Source organism: Cupressus sempervirens, chromosome 11 (genome assembly GCF_028749045.1).
Source record: "Cupressus sempervirens isolate cs-2001-9-10 chromosome 11, ASM2874904v1, whole genome shotgun sequence".
Taxonomy (NCBI): domain Eukaryota; kingdom Viridiplantae; phylum Streptophyta; class Pinopsida; order Cupressales; family Cupressaceae; genus Cupressus; species Cupressus sempervirens.
The window spans coordinates 355432007-355459498 of record NC_143128.1 but is presented as its reverse complement, the minus strand read 5'-3'; positions in this window follow the sequence as shown (position 1 = coordinate 355459498).

Below are 27492 nucleotides of genomic sequence, written 5' to 3'. Positions count from 1 at the left end.
CCCTTGTTCCATCAACTTATGAGGAAATGGAGGCTCTTTGGCTATAGGAGAGTTTTGTTGAATTGACACATCCACTTGTTCATCTGGGGAATCTTCAACTTCATTTATTATAGGTTTTTGTGGTGAAGAAAGAGTAGTGCCTAACCTTAAGTGGATATCATTCAAGGAGATGGCATAACTCTGTTGTTGTGCTAGTTGTTTGGTATTTTTTGGATTAGGATTAGGCTAAACATGTAGCTAAGTCTACTTAGGGAGAGTATTAGTGGCTACAAGAGGAGGCATTAAAGCCTCTTACTGAGATGGTAGCATTAAGGCTTGTTGACTAGGTTGGTTATTCCAATTTTGAGGTTGCTTCCAACCCTGTTGAGGTTGTTGCAAACCTTGCTAGGGTTGTTGCCAATTATCATTCCCATTAAAACCAATATTCTAAGAATTTTTCCATTGATTGTTACTATTATAATTTTGTAGAGAATCTTGTGGCATACCTTATCTTTGAGCCCATGGCCTTCATTGAGCAACATAGAGCACTTCTCCATTTTCATCAATGGCTTTAAACTCGATAGGTACTTGTTGTGACTCTAGGCTTACAACAGAATTGTATCTATAGTTTATTTTCTTCTCCCTACAATGTGGACAATATTCAGCTAACATGGCATTGACTTTGTCCTTCTTCCTTCTTGCCTACATGGTATCCAGCTAAGTGGTGACATCATTAATGATGTCTTGTTTAAAATCTAATAGCAAGTTGGACAACTCCATCTTAGATACGCCTAAACTACCATTAGCCTTATGTGATAGGTCTCTAAATCCCCTACCTTTCTTCATAGTAGCTCTTGAATAATTTAGACATATATTTTGTTTATCAGTCTAGTTTTATGAGTGATATCTCCTCCTATCATTAGATCTACGACCTTAATACTGCCATCATTTACACTTCTTAGAAAAAGATGTTTCTTTGATTCCTCATTCAACTAGTGTTGTGTGTTACACTCTAGGTTGAAAATGAACTATGAGACATAATATTCCAAGGTTTCATCTTCCTTTTTGGAAATTTTGAAAATATCATCCCCTTTTAAATCTCAACCCCTGCATTATTCTTTATACTTTGTAAGAAACAAATTGTTCATTGCAAGCCAATCTACTACAACATTGGCACCCACCCCCATGAACCATCTCAGAGCGACTTATTTTAAGGTAGATAGAAATAGCTTTAGCTTGTGGGAATCAATGGTATAGTCATAACTTTTGCAAAGGATTTCAAACTCAAAGATGAAGGTTTCAAGGTCTTTAGTAATTAGGCCATAGAATTTGGGAAGTGCAATAGAAGGGATATTCTTCAAATTTTTATTACCTTGCTGAGGAGGGATAGGAAAAGAAAATGTAGGCTAAGGCTAAGAAATTCTTGGAGGAGGACCTAGCAGTGGTGGTTGATAGATAACAAGGGAAAGTAGATTGTCTTGGTATTCAGGATTAGCAAAAAGCTCATTCAAATGCAAGGATTCTTCAGAGGATGAGGGTATTCATTCTTGAGTAGTAGCAAATGGATTTTCAAAGGGTTATTCTTCTTTGTTATTGCTATAAGGTTCTTTAGGAACAGGATTAAAAATATCTTCATGATTATTACAAGGAAGAAATATCCCAAGGAGCTCTCTCCTTCTATGGATAAAATGTTTTAAGACTAAGCTCTAGAATATTAAAATTGGAAATGCAACTACTAAGATAAGTTTAAATTAACACCATCCTTGGAAATGATGCCAAAAATGGTTGGCCAAATAATAGTATCAAAAACCTACAGCAATGGATTGCCTATTCAAGATTGGACACCCTAATTGGTTTCTAAATGAATTATTCAGTCTCATTTAATTATTGACCAAGGACATAAACTTGGAATGGCATTTGCAAAGTATATGCTTTAAACCTTCTTACTCTAAGACTAACCTATGGAATTCAAATGCTTTAGCTTCAGAAAAACTAAACTAGAAATAGTAAATTAAATTACTCTAACAAAGCATACAATCATGGATAGAAGTTACGTTAACCACCTATGCTGTAGAAACAGTTCACCAATTTTTTTATCAATGGTTGCAGGAGAAACAAAGTTCTACCTTACTTAGAAACAACAAGGAAATGAAATCTATTTTAATGGAATAGTTCACTCACCAAGTGTACCCCCTTGGATGAGTGAATAGAAAATACAATCATGATAAGAGGTATAAACTTGAAATGTACATTCTATTCATTCATGGTGAAAGATTACACTTGATTGAAAAATAGTATCACACTTTACTGCTATGAAAATCAACTCATTCTATTCTTTCCTGACTGACTTCAAAGTTACAATAGTTGTTATTTTAAAGGAAACTACAACTACTTCCTAAATCTAAGATCACTTTATTAATGAGGATCAATTACAAACTCATAAATTTTAAAATAGAAACAACATTGATCATGAATAAATCATCTAGGAATATAGCAAATTGTGGAAGCTACATCTGTGCACTACAACAATAGAAAGCAATAAATGATTTGCTTTTTTTGTGAAGGTCTAGCAATCCAGTTGGCTTTGACTACTCCAGCTCTAAATTATTGATTCTTAAATACCTGTGACAAACACCTGCAAGATAATCAATGCACACACAACCTCCATACATACATACATACATACATATATATATATACACATTATCAATATTAGAGAAAAGGTGTAAAGTTCTAATTGCCACTCTTGCAAATCCTATGACTACAGGAGGAAAACTACACAATGTTGGTGTCTTTGGTTTTGGGAGACCACAACCTCTAGATATATTTGATCCTTCTCACCTCTTATTTGGTAGATTGCCACCACCAATTGGTTTAGTTGATCCAAATGATCCATTTTTCATCCCACAAGGGGGACATCAAACAATGCAATCATAACCTATGGACCCCCAATATCTCATTAACCCAACTCGGTGCTCCTATCCCTCCAAACAATCAACGCAACATTGCTCAATCATTAGTCCACACAACACCTCAACAACCTACTACCTCTAGTTCTATTACTACCACTGCTTCACAAGTTGCATCCATTCCTTGCAATATCACAGGATCTTCCACCTCCCAAAGTGTTGCTTCTACTTCAAACATACCCACTAGTAGTGCATCTAGCACATTCATCCAAATGTCCAATTAGCATCACAATCCACTATGGGAATGTAATTAGCCACACCTACCAATCAACCTTTCATTTCCTGTAATCTATTTGCATCTATGTCAAATACCACTACTCCATTTCTACTTGATCCTTGGGGTTTTGGAAAAACATAAGGGGTTACCACAAGCTTCCCATTTAGTACTCCTTTCATGCCAACTTTCCAAACACATCAACCCCTATCACTATTGCTATCACTACTTCACAAGTTGCATCCATTCCTTTTAGTATCATAGGATTTTCTACCTCCTAAAGTGTAGCTTCTACTTCAAACATACCCACTAGTAGTGTATCTGGCACATTTCAAATAAATGTCCAATTAGCATCACAATCCACTATGGGAATGTCATCAGTTGGACTTACCAATACACCTTTCATTTCCTCTAATTCATTTGCATCTATGCCAAATACCACTACTCCATTTCCATTTGGTCCTTGGGGTTTTGGGCAAACACAAGCGGTTACCACAAGCTCCCATTTATTACTCCTTTCATGCCAACTTTCCAAACACATCAACCCCTTATCACTAATCAATCCATTACCACCCATCACTAAATACTTCTATATCCCACCCTTAGGAAGTAGCCAAACAATCCCATAGCAATAACCACTAGCAATAGGGATGATTCCCTCCACCAACTATTTGGAACCCATCAGCACTCAATTTCCTTCTCAAGTAGGAGCACAACCACTATATGTTAGGAAAAATGTACCATCTCAAAATGTAACCTCAATTTTTCTACCACCACCTCTCCAACAACAACCACCCCAACAATTGTATGTCCAAGCACCAATATAGAGTTATCTATTTGGGCAACAATCCTACATCTACCCACTCTAGTAGTAGTCCTCTTAGCAGATGTAGTAATACACGTATCCACCACTCCAACAAATAATAAATCCTGTCCAAAATGCCATTCAATCGACACTTCATCAAGACATACCCTATACTGGGGGAACCGGAGCACTAATATCAACACCTATCAACTCTGAATGGGAACAGATGAAGAATTCTCTAAAGGCACTCAAGGATGGAATAGATTCCAAAACTTTCAAATTTGAAATAGTTTGCCCATATCCATTTGATAAAGCAATAATAATGACACCATTTCCAAAACATTTTGAGGTCCCTAAGTTTGATAAATTTAGGGGGAAAGGAGATCTGGTCACACATTTCAAGGAATTTTTCATGTACTACCAAGAAATGGCCTATAATGATGTTTTTCTCAGGTATCTCTTTCCTAAAATATCAAGAGGTCCTGCTTTTGAATGGTTCTATCGAATCCCTCATGGCACCATCAAAAAAAAAATTTGAACTATCAAAGGCCTTTGTAGCCTAATGTGCTCATCTAGTTGAGAACAAATTATCCATATTTGATTTAGTTCATGCCAAACAAAATGGAGGAGAAAGTAGATTACTTGCAAAGATGGCAAGTTCTCACAACACAAATTTCTTGTACTATCATAGAGTGTCACTTCATTCAAATGTTCATGAACAATGCCCATCCTAGTCTTGCACATCACATCATCATGAATTGTCTCCAAACATAAAAAGACATCAAGGAGAAGGGTATGGGCCTTGAACAAGGACTTATTAAATATGGTGTCATTAAGATCTACAAAGAGAACACCCAAGATCGAGGACAATACAATGACAAACCATGGTACTGGAACAAGAATAAAAACATATTTACCAATGGACCTATAGACACATGATATGTTCATGTAGTTGGAGTAGGATCTGACACACCCAACACATTTTATCAACAACAACAACCAATCTATCAATAGCCTTTGTTGCAAAATAATCAACACAATACCTAAGCACCTAATCCTAAAAATCAAAACAATGTTATTACATTCTCAATTAGACCAAGGCCATGCATAAAAAGGAAACCCTAAGCATAAACTACTTTGGGTGAACTCCTTGATGTTATTTTTGAAAAATTGGCCAAGAAAATCTTATCGAGCACCCATAGACACAACCATTAGATTACAATCAATCAATGGCATCCTAGTATAAAGAAAATAAGTTTTTTAAATTCCATCATATTAAGGGACATCCCACTCTCAAGTGCATGCAACTCAAGAACTATGTCCAAGAGCTTATTGACCAAAAGGAAATCATAGTGAGGGCACAAACCTCACCAAATGTAGGATTATTGTTATATCAAAACACATTTCATCCACACAACAAAAATATAGGAAAATGCCCTGCAAACAATCCTATCACTAAAAAACCAAACAATGATCAAACCAAATAGGTTGATAACTAAGACAAGTCATAGAACTATACATCAGCCTACTTAGACTATGGAAACTTGACCCGATGCATATCTCAGGTCAAGCCTTCTATAAGTGTGATAAATATCAAAGGCCTAGATAACCAGTGTGTGATCACCACTAGAAGAGCTTGACTCAACATAGCCAGACCATCCATACCTACCCCATCAAGACCACCTTCGTTAGGACCACCCCCATTAGGACCATAGTATTGTTCAAAACAATAGTCCACCAACATAACTAGTGGGGTTGAATCAATTATCCAATTATAACAATTATCAACCTTAATTAATCTTAACCATTCAATCAAAGTAAATGGCAACCATAACAAGATGCACATACACAATTACACCAAATTTTTTAACTAGGGAAACCCTTGATCAAAGGGAAAACCTCAGTGATAATGATGCCCACAAAGATATACATACATACATACATACATACATACATACATACATACATACATACATACATGCATACATACATACATGCATACATGCATACATGCATACATGCATACATACATACATACATACATACATACATACATACATACATACATACATACATACATACATACATATATATATATATATATATATATATATATATATATATATTCAATACATAAGAGTCCCTGTTAGGAGTCTTTGAATCCCTATTAGGAGATTCCAACCCTATTAGGAGTTGTAGAAGATAGAAGGACCCACTGTCCAAACAACTTCTGGGGCAAGATCACTGAACTCGCTATTTAACTAATCTCTCAACTATTCCTTGTAGAATAATTATTTGTACTATGCTTTAACCTCTTTCCTACCCTATCAATTAGACCAATCACTTTCAAACCTTGTAGACTAGGTCACAAACCTTGGATCCAAATATCAAACCTCAGATCTCACAATAAAACCTCAACAATGAAGTTCTCTCCAACTTCACTTTGCTCTGTTTATCGTTGCATTTTTCTCTTTGTTCTTCTTGTAATCATTCATGCATTCATAAAAAAGGAAAATGTTCTTCCTTTATACCAAATCCATAAAATAATTCCCTATGTTGGCTATTACACCTTCTCAATTAATTATTATAGGACCTCATTAAGAACATGTTACACTTAGTGATAACATTAATCTATCACCTTGTAATTTGAATAAATTTGTGTACATGTACTATCATGATGAGAAATCTTAGCCAACATGTCTTCTACATGCCTTTAACCTTGCTTCTTAGAATAACAACTCTACTAAGAGATATAACAAGTTTACCAGAACATGCTTCTGTAAACTCTATCTCAAAATAGTCACACCAAAACTTGCATAAATTCTTCTAGACTTAATGTCTTATGTTTCTGAGGTTAGCTACATATACTAAACACTTAGCAACATCTCCCTTTAACCTTGATTAGTGAAAGTACTCAACAATCTATCCATACCAACTTGAGTTTTTTGTTGTTCTTCTGTTAGATACCACAGAAAATTGCTATGTTGACATCAATGACAAGCACAATCATGAATGTAACATATCATCATGATAGTGATCTAGTCATATTTTGACAATACTCCCCCATATATCATCAGCATTCATGCTTCCAACAATCTCCCCCTTTGGCATTGATGGCAACATAGATGAAAAATATCTAGTTCCAAGAATAGTAACATTAAAAGATTATTATCCTTTCTTTTCAAATCCTCTTCATCAATCATTCTCCCCCATTGATATACCTCAATGTGGTCTATATCAACTATAATCATTCCCTTCAATAGACTCTATATCAAACTATTTTTCATGCTATAATCTCTCCCCCACTGACATCAATGTCAAAGGTTTCAACAACCATCTATCTCTACAACAACTATCTCTAACTTGCTCAAGTGTCCAAATACACTATTCAAAACAAAATTTATCAAGAGTCTTAGACGACTCTGTCCATCACAGATACTCCCCCATAAAAGAAGCCTCAACATTCAATTTATACAAGCAATAGTGCTCTATAACACTAGACTAATGCACTCTTGCATCTTCTACTTTGATGTAGGTAGGGGCATAACACTTAGCATACTTCACAAATTCTCAAAAGTCTCTTTGGGAAGAGGCTTGGTGAAAATATCTACAATCTACTCTTTGATGCTTATGTACTCCAATTTGATTTCCTTTTCTGCAACTTTCTCTCTCAACATATGATATTTGATAGAAATGTGCTTACTCTTAGAATGTAATACTAGATTCTTTGACATATTCATTGTGCTTGTGTTACCACAATGTATGACAATAGGTCCACTGAATTACATCATTATATCCTTTAGCATCTACTTTATCCAAACAACTTGATTACAATTGTTTGCTGCTGTAACATATTCTACTTCTGTTGTACTTTTTGAGGTATAGTCTTGCTTCTTACTTAACCAAGAAACCAATCTTCCTCCAACAAATAAGGCTTCACCACTGATGCTCTTTTAGTCATCCATACTGCCTACCCAATCAGCATTAGTATAAACATATAAAGTGAAATCATTAGAACTATCATACCACAATCCAAACTCTGGTGTTCCCTTCAAATCTCTAAATGTTCTTTTAGCTATTGCATAATGTGCTTCTCTGGGATTAGTTTTAAATCTTGCAACAATTCCAACTGCATTTTCTCTATCTGACCTTGTGTGAGTTAGATATTGCAATCCTCTAATCATATATCTATACTTCTCTTGCTCAACAATAGGTGTCTCATCCTTTATAGATTACTTGTGTCTAGTTACCATAGGTGTTCAAACTGATTTACATGTTTTCAAAACAAACCTTTTCAATAGATCTTTCAAATACTTAGTCTAAGAAATAAAGATTCCTTCTTTATCCTACACAATCTATAATCCTAAGAAGTATATCATCTCCCCTATCATACTCATTTCAAATTCCTTCTTCATTTCTTCTGCAAACTTGTCACTTTCACTCTCATTTCCTCCAAATATGATATCATCAACAAATATTACCAAAATCATTAATCCATCATCTATCTCTTTCCAGTATAGATTATTGTTTGTCATACTTTTGCTAAATCTAAGCTTTGTCAAATGCTTGTCCAACCTTGCATACCAGGTTCGTGGTGCTTATTTTTATCCACACAATGTTTTCTTTAATCTGCATACCATGTCCTTGTCATCTATTAAAGGAAAACCTTCAAGTTATTCTATGTATACCTCTTCCTCAAGTTCTCCATTTAGAAATGTTGACTTGACATATATTTGATACACTTTGAATTTCTTATGTGCTTCATAGGCTAAGTATAACCTTACTACTTCTATTCTTGCCACAAGAGCATAGGTTTTTTCATAGTCTATTCCTTCTTGCTATGAGTAACCTTTACATACCAATCTTGCTTTGTTCCTTACAACTTCACCTTGTTCATTCATCTTGCTCCTGAATACCCATTTTGTTCCTATCACATTCTTGTACGTTGGTTTGGGTGCCAATTTCCATGTCTCATTCTTCACTATCTAATCCAATTCCTCTTTCATAGCTTGCTTCCAATAGTCATCTTTACATGCCTCATCTACATTCTTTGATTCTACTTGAGATATTAGACATAATTCTTCATTGATTCTACTTCTCATCTTCATACTTTTTCTCTGTTGTTGATGATCTTCTCAGGTGGATGATTCTTTATCATATTCTTACCAGAAGTAGGAGTTGTTATCTCAATTCTCAGCTTAGTTCTAGGTTTTGAAATTTGGTCTTGCCTTAGCTCTCCTACATTTTACAAATCATTGTTAGTCTCGAAGAATACTTCATCATTCCTTTGTTTAATAATAACATTCTCATCATCAAAATTGTAGTCAACTATTCTTTCTTGTATCCTAAATTCCTCATCAACTCTTATATTTTCACTTTCAACAATAGTCTTAGTTCTTAGATTATTACATCTATGAGCTCTACTTTTCAATGAATAACCAAGAAACATACCTTGATCACTTCTATCATCAAATTGACCAACATCATCATCTCTTTTGGTATAACATTTTCTACCAAAAATTTTGAAATACTTAACTATAGATGAGTGACCAAACCATAGTTCATAAGGGGTTTTCTTTGTGTCTTTCCTACCTTGCACTCTATTCATAGTGTAGACTATTGTATTCATAACTTATCTCCAAAACATCTTGGATACATCATTCTTAGCTAACATAGCTCTTGCTACTTCTGTTACTAGCATATTTTTTCTCTTTGCAATGCCATTTTGTTCAAGGGTTCTTGGAGTTGATAACTATCTTTTGATTCCATTAGCTTCACAAAAGATGTTAAACTCATTTGAAGTAAACTCTCCTCCTCTATTTGATCTTAAAAATTTAATCTTCATACCTAATTCATTCTCAACTCTATTCTTGAATATCTTGAACTAATCAAATGCCTTCGAATTTTCCATTTTAGAAAAGTCATGAACAATAATCATGAAATAGCTTTCACCATAGAATACTTTAGTCTTTGTAGGATCACTATGATCTATGAGTACAATCTCCAACTTTTTTGTAGTAGTAAACTTCTTGTTGGGAAAAGAAGCTTTGTTATGCTTTTCCAAGACACAATCCTTACAAATTGTGTTAGTAGGCTTTACAATCTTAGGTAAATCTCTAACTACAAACATACTACTAGTTTTCATAATTTTGTCAAAGTTTAAATGACAAAATCTCTTATGCCATAACTAGCAATCATCTACATTTGCAACCAAACATGTCATTTTAGTGGGATTCAACTAAAGTACATTACCTCTAGATCTAGTTCCTATTCCAATTACCTTTCCATCTTTGTCTCTGATCATGCATGTCTTCTCTATGAATTGTAATTGATAACCTTTATCCACTTGTTCTCCAACACTCAAAGAATTGTGTTTTAAACCATCAACAAAATATACATCCTCAGTGTTAGTCTTACCATCAAGATTTATAGATCCAATACCTTTCACATGGCAAGTTGCATTATTTCCAACTCTGACAATGCCTCCATCATAACTTTTGAAGTCAAAAAACTTGTTCATATCACCAGTCATATGATGTGACAACCACTATCAATTATCTAATTATATTTCTTGTTAACCTATGATACCAAAGCCATTTTTGTTGGACTTTCTTCTTTAATAGCTACAGATCCTATTTCATCATCACTACCACATGCTACTTGTTCATCAAAATTATCTTCTTCATTTGCATATAAACAATCTCTATCTCTTCTAGTTTGAACTTTCCTCTATACTTTTTCTCTCTTTTAGGACACTTAGATGCATAATGACCAATCTCAATACAAGTCCAACATTTAAAGATTTTCTTACCATATTTTTCTCTTCTTACTAGAAGAACTACTCCTTTCTTCTATCTTTCTGTCCTCATCAAATCTGCTACTGCTAGCAAAATCTCCTCTAGCACTTGTGCTCCTTAATAAACTCAGTTGAATGTTTATGGCACTGAAAGATGTTTCTATTATGGTCAATTCTCTAGACTCTCTAAGCTAATTTTGAACCGCTTCAAGTCTCCAAAGTAATGTTTCCTTTGTAAAATCTTTAGTACAAGAGATTAAGAATTGTATCATTTGAACTACTTGATTAAATGGTGGTGTTAAGCTCTTTAATATCTTCCAGACCACCTCATCATCTTCCTTGGTTCCTCCTTGAGATCTGATACCTATAGTAATTTATGATATTTTTCCTACATATGTTCTTATAGATTCATCTTCCATCATTTTAGCATCTTGAAATTCACAAATCCAACTTTGTAGTCTCAATTTCTTAGAATGTTCATCACCTTCAAAACTATTTTGCAAAGCTTCAAAATCTTATAAGTATCAAGTGCTTTTACCTAGTTGTACTCAATTTTAGAAAGTGTAGATAATAGTGCCTCTCTAGCTCTCATGTCACGCATGAAAAGTTCTCTCTCATCCTCAGTACAAGTCTCCAAAGCACTTTTAGCAATAATTGTGTTTTCTAATTTTGTCAAGATCCAATATCCTAGACCCATACACAGCATATATGTCTTCATCTTTTCTTTCTAGTTGTCATAATTTGTTCCATCAAACTTTAGACTATCTTTTCTCAAACATGTTTGCCATGGATCTCCCAAAGTTGTTAAACTTTATTTCAAGGACCTGATGCTCTGATTATACCAATTATTAGAAATAATAGTCCATCAAGATAACTAAGAGGAGGGTGAATCCATTATCCAATTAAAATAATTATCAACCTTAATTAATCTTAACCATTCAATTAAAGTAAATAGCAACCATAACAAGATGCACATACACAATTATACCATATTTGTTAACTAGGGAAACCATTGATCAAAGGGAAAACCCTGATGGGAATTATCCCCACAAAGATTATTGATATATATTCCTTGTTAGAGGATGGATCCTATTAGGAGTCTATAAATATGTTCAGTACATAAGATTCCCTATTAGGAGACTTTGAATCTATGTTAGGAGATTCCAACCCTATTAGGAGTTATAGAAGATAGAAGGACCCACTATCCAAATATCTTTTGGGGCAAGACCACTGAACTCACTATCCAACTGATCTCTCAATTATTCCTTGTAGAATAATTGTTCATACTATGCTTTAACCTCTTGCCTCTATCCTATCAACTAGACCAATCATTGTCAAACCTTGTAGACTAGGTCATGAACCTCACATCCAAATATCAAACCTCAAATCTCAAAATAAAACCTTGGCAATGGAGTTCTCTCCAACTTCACTCTGTTATGCTTATCTTTTCATTTTGCACTTTTTTCTTCTTTCAATTATTCATGGATTCATACATAACAAAGGAAAATGCCCTTCCTTTATATTGAATCTATAAAACAATTCTCTGAGTTAGCTATTATACATTCTCAATTAATTATTATAGGACCTCATTAAGAACATGTTACACTTAGCAATAACATTAATCTATCACCTTGAAACTTGAATAAATTTTTGTACATGTACTATCATAACAAGAAATCTTAGCCACATCATCTCCAACATGTCTTCTACATGCCTTTAACCTTGCTTCTTAGAATAACAACTCTACTAAGAGATATAACAAGTTTACCAAAACATACTTTTGAAAACTCTATCTCAGAATAGTCATCACCAAAACTTGCATAACTTCTTCCATACTTAATGTCTTATATTTCTAAGGTTAGCTACACATACTAGACACCTAGTAGCATCTCTCTTTAACCTTGCTTAGTGAAAGTACTCAATGATCTATCCATACCAACTTGATCTTTTTGTTGTTCTGTTGCCAGATGCCATAGAAAATTGCTATGTTGACATCAATAAAAAACACAGTCATGAATGTAATATATCATCATGATAATGATAGAATCATGTTTCTAAAATGCTCCCCCATAGAAGTATCTTCAAAATTCATTCTTCCAACAAGTATAACATCTTCGAACACCTTAGAAATATGTTAGCTCAAATCTTCATTTTAGATCTCTTGCACACAAGCCCACTTTACCAAGGATCCTTAACTATACTCTTCATGAGTCATGCATCCCTACTAATATCAATGACACAAAATTTCACAACCTAGTAGGTCATCTATCCACATAATGTGCATTATGTTTCAAAACTTCAAACATCCCTATTGTTGAACCAGATCATATACTCCCACTTTGCATAGTCATCATGGTTTTTGACTTTGCTATCAAAAGGGTCATGATAGATAATGGATCGGCCTTGAATTTATGTACTTTAAAATTCATCAAACAATAAGGATACATTTAGGTAGATATCCTAAATGAGGTCATCATTATCAAAGCATATGACAATTTGGAATGGACCGTTGAAGGAACTATCTTACTACCTATCAGAGTTGGTCCTACAACTCAAGAAATAATATGTCATGTGGTTGATCTTAACCTACCATAAAATATCCTCCTTGATAAACCATGGATTCATTGCAATGAATTTCATTCCATCCACATATCATCAGTCTATCAAATTTATGCATGGTGGCACTGAGATAACCATCTAGGTTGATCCTGAACCCTTTGCTTATTGCAATGTGGTAGAAGCCTCACACACCAATTATTGTCCTATAATCAAGATTGGCCACATCATGACTAGCTCCTCTAGCACTTGCCATGATCTAGACACCATTTTAGCCTACACTCTTTCCAATACTAAGATCAACTACCAAGGCTGTGGTGAATATAGTCTTTCAAATGCCTTTGTTGTTGGTGCTTTACCACTTGATCCACATATTAGAGGGTGCTCAATCTATTAGGGGATAAAGCTAGACACAACCCCCCAACTCAAAAAAATTGAAACTACCACATTTTTTGCTAATAGGATCCTCGATGGAGAGGGAAAAACTCCCAATATTAGCACATGGTTTTACAAAGACCCACCTCCAAAAGGTGAAGAACTCCTTAACTATTTCAAAAATAAATATCCACAACCACATCACCTTGCTACCAAGCAATGAGGTTATCAAGGAGGTGGTCTAGGTTGTGAAGAGTGAGGCATTAGACAACTTGTAGAAGCATAGAAGGAAGAAAAAAAGAAAGGCCTAGGTTATGGACTACCCACAACTGGGGGCACCACAAAACATAGTCATGCCTTTATAAACATCTAGAATAATCTTGTTGAGGTTAAAAAAATCCCTGAGGAAGTCGAGAAGAAATCCTATGATGATATTTTCCTTGATGCACTTATCTTAGGAAAATCTATGATCTACCAACTATCCATTAGTCTCATAGACTTACCACTCACTCATCCTAAACTTATTGATTAGGACTGACCAAGTGTTGTCCATGTCAACAAATTCTCCATAGAGCATGTGCTCCTCAAATTCATGGGAGCTAAAACACCACACAAGAAACAACCTCCATATTTAGCTTATGTCTACAAGTTGGATCCAAAAGGTTGCTATTCACCATTTTTGTCCCTCCTTCAAAAATCCATTTTTCAATGTGGTAGCCATGTTCATGTCCTTTGGATTATTCATTATTTACCATGCAAGCCAATGGGATATGAAAAAGACTTTTGACTTTCATTTTAGTCTTAAGTCTCTTAAGACCTTCATATCAAATTAGCATTCATGATCTGCAATGGTGGGATCATTCCTCTTTGCACAGTTGCAGGAAGTTAAGGAGTGATTGGAAATCAAGTCATGAAGGTGCAAAACAATCAACTCAAATTGTCAACATAGCTTCGCAAACTAGTGAAGGCCTTAGTCACATAGTCACCTCAATAAGAAGATGTGTTAAGTTCTGACAACTAGGTGAATGGTCATGTCACACAGTTGGGGCCTTAGAAAATAAAGTGTGAAGGTTAACCACGACTACGCAAAAATGATTAGAGGCCCACAAAGAATCTTTAGTCACATGGTCGAGCTACTTTAGTCATGTTATGAAGAATTAAGTGTGACATCTTGAAATAAGTTACAAAGCTAAAAGTTCTTTGTTCAGTTGCTTGCATGATTAAATTCAGTATCTAGTTCTCAGACTACGGCTAGGTGAAAAGGTTAAGAAAGTGTTGAATTGCGCAATGGAAATGTTAGCTAAGCAAGAAGAGGAATAATTTGTGATCTAGTGATCATTTCCATAAAGTGTATAAATTTTTGTTCACCCAATCACATTGTCAAAAGGATGAGAGCTATGAGGTTAGCAACCCAAAAAAATAATTAGCATAAAGGAAGGATAGAACGATCAAGCAATCACGGTGTTAAGAAGAAAATTGAACCACACTATGACCTCATGAGAAAAGTTAAAAGATACTTGATTGTATGGTCACACAATTAATAATTATAAGATCTAATTAGACTACAACCATGTGATGTAGTCAGAATGAAAGCAGAATATGGTGATCACTCAATTGTGGTGTTAAAGGATAGTTAGTAAGGATAAGCCACAAATTGGCAACCAAATTAAAAGAACATGAGCTTAATCATACACCCATGGAAAAATATTATTTAGCCATGGTTTTTTCCACTCATGAGCTCTATCATTACAAGTTGAGTCACACTGTGCAACTAAAATCCAAGATTGATCCTTTGGAATATATGTTATCATGCTCAGTACTCATAGGATGCCTACCCAAATGGTTCATGCTTCTTAGTGAATTTGACATCCAATATGTCAATAGAAAAGTCATCAAAGGTCAAGCTATAGTAGATAACTTGGCCAATGTGCCCTTGGTTGCTAATCAACCTATCATTATGGAGTTCTCAGATGAACATCTCTTCCTAATAAAGGAACAACCATCATGGAAACTATACTTTGATGGATCCTACACATCCCATGGTTCTAGAGCCAGCATATTATTTCTCACTCCTTGAGGTGACTACATTTTGAAGTCTTTCAAACTCTAGTTCTAGTGCACCAATAACATCATAGAGTATGAAGCTCTCATTGCAGGGCTCAAAATAATAGTTGAGAGGAACATCACAGAGCTATAGATCTTTGGAGATTCATAGCTAGTTATCAAGAAATTCCTCGATGAGTATCAAACCAAGGATGATAAAATCTATCCTTACAAAGAATTGGTAGATTAGCTAAAATAATGCTTTACTCGGATCCAATTCACACAAGTGCCTAGATTGTAAAACAAGGCTGTAGATGCCATGGCTACTATTGGTTCACTCTTGGAGATCCATCAAGAAGCTACATGGTATGAATTCTTAGTTAAGCAGCTACATGAGCCCACATATGAGAATGATGAAGCTACACAAGTATGCATCTTGGTTGGTCCCCAATCCCCATGGTACCACAAATTTCATGCTTATCTAATAAATGGTATCATATCTCCCCATCTCACAAGAACCCAATGCCAAAAACTCATTCATAAAGCATCTTGCTACACTATCATAGCTAACAACCTATATCATTATGGTTATCAAGAAACTCTTTCTTAGTTTTTAGACCAAAATGAGGTTGCAATGGCTCTCAAAGAGGTACAAGTTAGACTTTGTGGTACTCACACTAGTATAGTCCTAGCCAAGAAAATACTTAGAGCTGGATATTATTGTCTTGCTCTAGAACATGATGTTTGAGACTTTGTCAAAGGATGTCTACCATGTTAGCAACATGAAAATTTGATCCAAGCCTTAGCTCAAAGTCTTTAACCTATTGCACTGCCATGGTCATTTACATGCTAGGGGTTTGACCTTGTTGGTGTTATATCACCTCTCTCCTTAGAAGGACACAAGTGGACAATCACTGTGAGTGATTATTTCACTAAGTGGGTAGAAGCAATCCCACTTATCACTACCGTGGGAGTTCAAGTTTCTAAATTCATCTTATATCATATCATATGTCACTTTGGCATGTAGACTACCAATTTTCACTGACCATGGAGGTAACTTTGAAAATATCAATATGGAAGTGTTGTGCACTTCCCTCCACATCCATCACCATTTTTCTAGCCCCTGCTTCCCACAAGGTAATGGTCAGGCTTAGGTAACTAGTAAAACCCTACTCAAAATCCTAATTAAAGTTGTCAATGATGTTGACTGCAATTGGCACTTGCAAATCAACCCTGCCTTATGGGCCTATCACACTTCATTTTGTACATCCACAGGCACAATTCCATACTCCCTGGTATATGGTTTTGAAGTAGTATTTCCTACACAAGTTGAACTCCCATCCTTCTGCATTTATTTCCACAGGAAAATATTCGATGAGGATTACAAAGTAGCTAAATTCACCTAGCTAGATCTACTTGATAAAAAAATGCATCATGCCTATGACCATCCCATGGTCTATCAAAATTTCCTAAAGTGCAACTTCAACAAGAAGGTTCACCCATGACAATTTCAAGTAGGTGACATGGTCCTCAAAGAAAACATGAAGGTCCAAGAAGCTAAGAAAAGAAGGGAAAGTTTGAGCCCTCGTGGCTTGGTCCATATGTTGTCACAACATCTTTTGGCTCTAGAGCTTATCAACTATCAACACTTGAGGTTGAAACACTAAATGATCCTGCCAACATCATTCACCTCAAGAAATTATATGCCTAAGATCCTCAATGTATCCTGTTACTGCTATTGAAAAAGCCTCAAAAAAATTTTAAATAAAGGTTCAAAAAAGAAAAAAAGATAAAATAGTAAAGAAAAATAAGCATCCAATGGTCAAAACTTGGCAATTCAACCACCTTGGATAGGTACCTTGGTGAAAACTTGGAAAATACGTGCCATGTGTACTTTGACCTTTTCATTATCTATTAGCAATCCACACCTCCCATACCATCCTCCATGTCTCATTGTTCATCTTCCCATTTCCCCAAGGTGTTACAAAAATTCCATCGTCGCACTATCACTATCATAGCATACTATCCCCATCCTTGAGCTTGGAAATCCAATCAGAGAAATATAATATATCATGGTTAGCACATATGTCACACCCCTATACCCTACCGCATGTATCATACCAGTTGTATTTTATCCCTTTTACCTTACCACGTGTATCATATTAGTTGTATTTTATCCCCTATACCTTACCACATGTATCATATCAATTGTATTTTATCTCTTTTACCTTACCACATGTATCATATCAATTATATTTTATCCCCTATACCTTACCACATGCATCGTATCAATTGTATTTTATCTCTTGTACCTTACCACATGTATCATATTAGTTTATTTTATCTATTGTACCATACCATGTGTATCATATTAATTGTATATTATCTCATGTACTTTACCACATGTATCACATCAATTGTGCTTTATCTCTTGTACCATGTTTGTATATCATACCCTTGTAATATAGTGTACTATATCTGATCACATCATGCTACCTCCTCATCCTGAGCTTTTCTCATTGTAAATATAAATTTCTAGTCTATTACTCTAATCTTTTGTACACAAATCCTTATGCATGTCTTGATTAGTTTGTTGTACATTTCATCTTGGTCCTTCTTAGTCTAGTCTCTTTGAACATACCTTTTATTTCCTTTCAAGTCATCGGTCACATTTCTCCTAAAGGAAAAGTCATTTTTTGAACCTTGTAGCAAGATCTTGTGTCAACAAAGAGTTGTCTTAAGAAAGTTATGGTTGCCAATTTTTTCATAGTCCCAAATACTACCGATAGGTTCTTGTAGGATGCATCCTTCCTTGTATCTAACCTTGGCTCATTAGTATCCAGTCCTACCAATCTCTCTATTAAAAGGTTACTTTTTCCATGGATTTATTTTTTTCTCCTTATATTGGATTTCACTTTTGGTTCTCAAAAGTATCTTTTCCATGCAATTTGGTTGCTCCCTCCTCAAGGTCACCATGATCTTTTATATCATGGTGCATTGCAAATGGGGCAATTAGAGTGCAAGGTTTTGACCAAGTCTTTTCCTTCTTGTGAGTCAGTCGGATGTGACTCTTGAATGTTCCAAACATGAGCTCATTCATGATCACATGGTAGAATTGGAAAATATCGTTTGCTTGTGAACTACCCAGTATCATTTCCACTCTGAATCCTCTAGGATTCATGTGTGATGTTGGGGCAATCCTTGCATGCTTGTTCAAGTTAGTCCTATGTATATTGGGGTAATGACCTTGTTGTTCTTAATAACCTTGGTATATACCAATATTCCTATATCAAATTAAGTGCTCAAACTACATGGTGATACTTCTTTATGAAGTACCCCACTTTCAAGCTTCAAGCATAATTCCATCATCCCAACACCTTGTTCCATAATAAGAAAACCTCATTTATCTCCCTTTTACTGCATCTGTATTATCAAATCCTACACGTTCTTACCGCAAACATCTATCCACCTTCCTAACCAATTTCTATTCCTAAACAAGTCCCTAAATCTCCTATCACCCTATTTCCATCCCATTACCTTGGATCCAATCTAATAGCCTATCCCCTTTTCCCTTCTTTTTGATCCTCTAACCCATCACATCTCCCTAGATCCCATGTCCCACAAGTATTATGGCCAAAGTTATGCACATTGTTCCCCCCCCCCAACCAAGGCTACTGTCAATCAGTGATATGTTACAAATCCTATACCCACATACATTTCCCTATCTTCTACTTACATTTCATATCATGTCCACTCACCTCTCACCACATTTCTATAATCCTTTTCATTTTTAGTCATCATTTGTATCATAATAATTCTTTGAGTTCCATGTTACTTATCATTTCCATCATCATAATTATAGACACTTAAAATTGGGCACATCTTTTAATCATGGGTTTCACCAAATTAGCAAGGTTTTAAGGTTAAAATCATATGTATTTTGGAGAATTGAGGATAAATCAATCAAATTTGAATTAAATCAAAAATTCAAATTAATCAAATATTTGAACCCATTTAAAATTTACACATGAAATTCAATTTTAAAGAAATTAAAATCGGCATTTATCCTCAAAATCAATTTTATATTCAAATATCTCCAAAATCATATTTTAATCAAAGTGGGATCATGAAAATCATATTTCAATCCACATGGGCCCAAAATAATAATTTAATATTTGAAGTGGGATTCTCCATTATGAATATGTTTATTCAAAGTGGATCTCATGGATATTATTATATTTGAAGTGGGATTCTCCATTATGAATATTTGTATTCAAAGTGGATCTCATGGATATTATTATAATTGAGTGGATTCTCCATAATGAATATTTTATTCAAAATCAGTTTATGGATATTATTATTTTATTATTTAACCTTTTATCCTTGGTAAAAACCAAACTTAACCCCAACCCCTTTGAAAAATCTATAAATACAAGGTATTTGTAGACCAAAAGATCAAGTTTTTATGCATTCTTATTATAGTTTCATTTTAAGAGCATTTCAATCAAGTTTTCATGTATTGTTATTATAGTTTCATTTTAAGAGCATTTCAGTCAAGTTTTTATGTATTGTTATTATAGTTTCATTTTGAGCATTTCAATCAAGTTTTTATGCATTGTCATTACAATTTCATTTTAGGATAATAGAGGAAGTTTTATGCATTGTTATTATAGTTTCATTTTAAGATAATAAAGGAAGTTTTTATGCATTGTTATTATAGTTTCATTTTAATTCATAGATTTGCATATTCATGCTAGTTTTGCATTAGTTTCATTTTCATCCCACAATATCCCATTCTAAGATGTCACTGAGATGCTTGACCTAAGAGCAATTTAGCCATCATAGTTAGGGAGACATGAGACACTTTTGAAAGACTTAATTTGATAGTTTGTTCTTCAATTTTATTATTTTTGGATTTGCTATCATTTCAAGTTTTCATCCTAATGTTTCATGAATATGCTTTATATTGATATATATGTGCTAATCCACTAATGTTTGCATTGTCTAAGCTTTGATTTTGCACATGTACATCATTCAAGAGCATACAAAATGGTCCCCACCATGAAAGCTTCATCATCTTGTTTTTGCAAGTTTGAAGAAGCTTTGAGAAGATACCCAACAATCATCATTTTTGAAGGAGCATTTGAGAGATCTCTTCCTCCTCTCCATCTTATTCTTCTTTTATTTCTCATCTTCTTCTTCCTTCTCATGTTTTAAAGTTTTAAAAAAATGATCAAAATTCCATTTTTACAATTTTTTTATGATTTTTCATAAAAATCATAAAAGTAGATCAAATCAATGAATCTTGGTCTGAAAATTTTATAGAAGGTTTCAGACAATAGGGCAAAATCACATGCAAAATTTTAGATCTTTCTAATAAAACCTCTATTTTATTTTATTTTTTAATTATGATTTTTCATATGCAAATTATTTTGGGATGCATAACAATGTATTTCACTCTAAAAAATTTATTAAAGGTTTTGGAAAATGGCTTGCAACTACAGCAAAAAATTCAGATTTTTCAAAGCAACAATCAATTTTTAATAATTTGTTTATTGTTTTTCATTAAAAAAAAAATCATTTAACATCCAAATCAACAAATTTTAATCTCAATTTTTTTTGTAGGTTTGGGATGCTTAAAGGAGCCTAGTGTAAAAAATTTAGATTTTTGTGATCAAACCCATATTTTTAAGAAAACAAAATTAATGATTTTTTATAAACAAATTAAATTTGTAACCCAAATCATGGAATTCTAATTTGAATATTTTATTGTAGGTTTGGGATGTTGCCAAGAATTTTTTACTGCAAAAAGCATGTCAAAGAAAAACTCATAAAAAAAATTTCTAACTCATGCTTGCAGGACGTGTAGCCAAAGACAAAAAAACAAGGTGAAGACCCTTAAAAATGTGCCTAGCCTTAGCTAGCTTCAAACAAGGTAAGCCTAAACCTTTTGTTTTTCTTTAAATTGCAATAATTCAAAGTTGTACACCTAGATAAGTAAAAGAAGTTGATCTCTAAAATTTTATTGGAATCAGGCCTATGCTCTCAACTCTTTGAGTTGATCAAAATGCTAGACATTCCAAAGAAATCTATAAAGAGCAATTTGGGAAAGAACAAACACATAGACTAAATAGGAACCTCGTGTCTTCTTTAGTTTAAAGGCTCGTAAATGAACAATCTATGTTTGATGTGTTTGGGAAATCAAAGTAGTAGGAATATGCTCTCACCCTTTTAGGGTGATCAAATTTTGCAACTTGCTTTTAACTCCTATTTCCTTGCTTTCCATAGGTAGATCACACAACCATAGTAAGGCATTCCTCCCAAGAATTTTCCTCAATAAATCCGGTGAGAGGGAAAGCCTTTGACTTGCATTTGTAATGGGAAGCAAGATAATAGTGTTCAAAATATAGCCTTCCTCAAGTAGTCTTGTGAGAGATTGCACCAAACCTCCTTTGCATTGGTGGGAAGCTCTCTTTTTAAGAGAGGTAAATTTGAACATTATTGGGGATCTACCACTAAAATCTTGTAGTCACTAGCCTATTTAGAGCCATTCACAGGAAGTCATTTTCAATTTTTAGGCATGTGTCTGCATTTTCTACCTTTTTTGTGATTTGTTGAGGTTGAATATGCTTTTGGGAAATTAAAATGAGCATTTTTAAAGGACAATTTTCAGATAAATTTGGGACACAAAAAAACCACAGATGACAACATTTGAACAATGCATTTGAATAATCAAACAAAACACTTCTAAATTCTTATGATGCATCTGAGGAAACAAATACAAATAGTGAGTACTTGCACTTCAAATCTTGAAAATCAAAAATTAGTTTTGGATACCCTCGTTCCTAATCTACATGCTATAATTTGAACAAACCAAAAATACCATAATTCATTACAACTAAGCAGGACATTATTTTTCTATCTTGTTGGCTACAAACAACTAAGTTCAAGTCCAACCAAACACAACATCACCAAGTTTCTTGATAGTTAACAATAGGATAGTTCACATCCTTTATCTCCAACTTTAAAGAACTTGGTTTGATATATCCCATTTGAGTGCAGTTTTCATCTTTCTTAGACATTTCATCCCTATTTGGTCCCAAGTTTTTTCCTCATTTTTCAGCATGAAGAGGCATTATAAGGTTATACTTACTACTCATGTCATCAAGAAAATTTATTAGTACTCCAAAAACAAGAGGAAACAAACCCATTATCTTGAGAATAGGAGTAGTGAGAACAGTTCTACACACACAAGTGCAAGATTATCAAGACAAGTTATGACCACAAGTTCCTCCAAATCGTCAAACACTATTGAGCTTGAAATTGAAATCAACCCCTCATCTATTTCAGTAATCTGATATATATATTGATCAAGAATCTGAAACAAACCAAGTTGAATAAGAAGACCAAGAAAAATAATCCTCAACAAAAATGCCCTTCCAAGGGTCACTAAGAAGTGATGAGTATTATAATAGGGAAAATTGATGAATTCCAAAAAGACCCTAATTTTCTTGATGTCATGAACAAAATGTTAGAAAGGAACAAAGAACTATTTCTTTTATTTTTTGTTGAACAAGGAGCCAAATTCCCTTCTGATTTTGACATAAGCAATATTAAGAAGGATTATGAAGACACTCCTTTTGAGATTATGGCCCAACTAATGCAAGACATGGAACTAAAAATGAGTGTCCTCTGACAAGATAAAGAACAACCAGCATGTTTTAGTGTAGAGAAGATATGTCCCTTCCCATTTGACAAACAAGTCATTTTGGTACAATTTCCTCCAAATGTGCAAATTCTGAAATATGACAAATACAATGGAACATCTAATCCTCAAGATCACCTATGACAATTCTACATGACAAGTATGGAATTTCTAAATGAGACAAATTACCTAATGAAGTTTTTTCCAAGAAGCCTAAGAGGACAAATAAAAAACTACATCCAAACTTCCCCCAAACATCCAAACTTTTGAACAATTGACCTCATTATTTGTCATGCAATATGCCTATAACATTGAGAAACTAGTTACCATAATTGATCTTTGTAATACACAACAAGCTTCTGATGAGTCCTTTCAAAGCTTCCTTCAAATATGGCAATGGGTATTTTCCAAATACAATCAAAAAATTCTAGAGAATTAAAAAATTATTGTTTTCATGAATTGCCTTGTCAAACCTATGAGGTATTAGTTGCAATTACAATATCCTCAAAAGTTTGATAAAATGCTTGAAAATGCCACCAATGTTGAAGAAACCTTAATTGATGATGATAGCCTCAAACTTTCTAGAGATGGGAAAGGATTTTCTAATAGTCCTTCAAGTTCCAATGACTCCACCAATAACTCTAAGGACAAGTAAAAAAGCTACATGGAAAAATAGTAATAAACATTTGGTTAATGATGGAGTTTTTGATGCCAACAATCTCCATCAACAATCTTCCCACAACATGTCAAGTTCATCATCTTCCAAAAATGATAATGCCAATGCTAGAAATGTTATTTGATGTGATAACAATCCCACATTTTATCGATGTAATGACCAAAATATCTCAAATAATTTAGTGTCACCCCTCTCCTGATTCATAAAGGGGGTCTTAAATGTTGTGTGATCTTCATTGGTTCAAAAAATATTGACCTCAATCTGATTATCTTTGATTAACTTCTCAATGGAATCTTTGAGAGAGTAATAATTTTGAGTGACATGCCCTCGATTTTGATGGTAGGTACAATATTTTGTCCTTTCCAGCACTTTGGTTTGACTATGGGTTCATATGGCTTATAATTGGGTAATGTTATGAGATTATCATCCAGGAGTGTATTTAACACAACCTCATAAGGGATACCTAATGGGGTATATACTTTAGGTGATTTATTGGTATACCCTTCTAGTGATAGAACTTGATTGTACAACATTTGATTGTTTGAGACATTTGGTGGAACTTTATTATATGAATTATCAAAGGACAACCACAACAAAAATCTCGATGAGAAAGTTAATTACACTCAATCATGTGATGATACCATCAACATGATATCAAGTTTTGATGATGTAGCAGGTGTCATTACCACCAAAAAAGAGTGTGAAAACTAGCATGTGAATGTTACTACTCAAGGCCAAGCCTCTAAAGTGGTTTTCCAAGAGTAACACCTAATCCAAACCAAGCCATGATAGGTTTGAGTACTACAAATTATAATTTGGTTAACCAATTGCTCAAAACTCCTGCACATATCTCTATTTTTGAATTGTTACATATATCCCCTACACATAAAGATATATTTAACAATTCAAAAATAGAGATATGCATGAACAATTCAAAAATAGAGATATGCACGGGAGTTTTGAGAAATTGGTTAACCAAATTACACTTTGTAGTACTCGAACTTGTCATGGCTTGGTTTGGATTATGTGTTACTCTTGGAAACACCACTTTAGAGGCTTGGCCTTGAGTAGTAACATTCACATGTTAGCTTTCACACTCTTCTTTGGTAGTAATGACACCTGCCACATCATCAAAACTTGATATCATGTTGATTTTATCGTCATGTGTTCGAGTGTAATTAACTTTCTCATCAATATTTTTGTTGCGGTTATCCTTTGATGATTCACCCCTCGCATGATTCATAAAAGGGGGTCTTAAATGTCTTGTGATCTTCAATGGTTCAGAAACTATTGACCTCAATCTGATTACCTTTGATTAACTTATTGATGGCATTTTTAAGAGAGTGATAATTTTGAGTAACATGCCCTTGATTTTGATGGTAGGCACAATATTTTGTCTCTTTCCACCACTTTGGTTTACTTATGGATTCATATGGCTTAGACTTAGGTAATGTTATGAGATTATCAACTAAGAGTGTATTTACCTCATAAGGGATACCTAATGGGGTATATACTTTAGGTGATTTGTTGGTATACCCTTGTGGTGATGGAACTTGATTGTACGATATTTGATCGTCTGAGACATTTTGTTGAACTTGATTGTACGACACTGAATTATTTGAGATATTTTGGTCATTACATCAATAAAATGGGGGATTGTTATCACATCAAATAGCATTGCTAGCATTGGCATTATCATTTTTGGAAGATGATGAACTTGACATGTTGCGGGAAGATTGTTGATGGAGATTGTTGGCAACAACTCCATCACTAACCAAATGTTTATTACTATTTCACCATGTAGTTCTTGATTTGTCTGTAGAGTTATTGGTGGAGTCATTGGAACTTAAAGGACTAGTAGAAAATCCTATCTCATCTCTAAAAAGTTTGAGACTATCATTATTGATTAAGGTTGCTTCAACATTAGCAGCATTTTCAATCATTTTATCAAACTTTTGAGGAAATTGTAATTGTAACCAATACCTCATAAGTTTGACAAGGCAATTCATGAAAATGGCAATTTTTTCATTCTCTAGAATGTTTTGATTGTATTTGGTGAATACTCGTCACCATCTTTGAAGGAAGTTTTGAAAGGACTCATTAGAAGCTTGTTCTATATTACAAAGATCAATCATGGTAAATGGTTTCTCGATGTTTTAGGCATAGTGCATGACAAATAACAAGGCCAATTGTTCAAAAGTTTGGATGTTTGGGAGAAGTTTGGAAAACCATTCCATGGCCTGTCCTCCTAGGCTTCTTGGAAACAACCTCATTAGGTAAGTTGTCTCATGTAGAAATTCCATACTTGTCATGTAGAATTATTACAAGTGATCTTTAGGATTAGATGTTCCATTGTATTTGTCATATTTTAGAATTTGCACATTTGGAGGAAATGGTACCAAAATGACTTGTTTGTCAAATGGGAAGGAACATATCTTCTCTACACTAAAAGGTGTTGGTTGTGCTTTTTCTTGTCAGAGGACACTCATTTGTAGTTCCATGTCTCACATTTGTTGGGTCATAATCTCAAAAGGAGTGTCTTCATGATCCTTCTTAATATTTATTATGTCAAAATTAGAAGGGATTTGGCTCCTTGTTCTACAAGAAATAAAAGGTATCGTTCTTTGTTCCTTTCAAACATTTTGTTCATGACATCAAGAAAATCAGGGTCCTATTAGAATTCATCAATTTTTCTATTATAATATCATCACTTCCTAGTTACCCTTGGAAGGCCATTTTCATTGACGATTATTTTGCTTGGTCTTCTTGTTCAACTTGGTTTATTTTAGATTCTTGATCAATATATATCATATTGGTAAAAAGAGATGAGGGGTTCATTTCAATTTCAGAGTCAATAGCGTTTGACGATAGTGATGAACTTGTGGTCATAGCTTGTCTTGATAATCTTGCACTTGTGCATGTAGGTACCTTTTTTGCTACTTCTATTCTCAAAGTAATGGGTTTGTTTCCTCTTACTTTTGGGGTACTAATAGATTTTATTAATGACATGAGTAGTAAGTATAACCTTAATAATGCCTCTTCATGTTGCAAAATGAGGAAAAACCTTGGGACCAAATAGGGATGAAATGTCTAAGCAAGATGAAAAGTCACTCAAATGCGACAAGATCAAACCAAGTTCTTTAAAGTTGGAGATAAATGATGTAAACTATCATGTTGTTAACTATCAAGAAACTTGGTGATGTTGTGTTTGGTTGGACTTGAACTTAGTTGTTTGCAGACAACAAAATAACAAAATAATGTCTTGCTTAGTTGAAATGAATTATGGTCCTTTTGGTTTGTTCAAATTATAGCATGTAGATTAGGAACAAGGGTATCCAAAACTAATTTTTGATTTTCAATATTTGAAGTGCAAG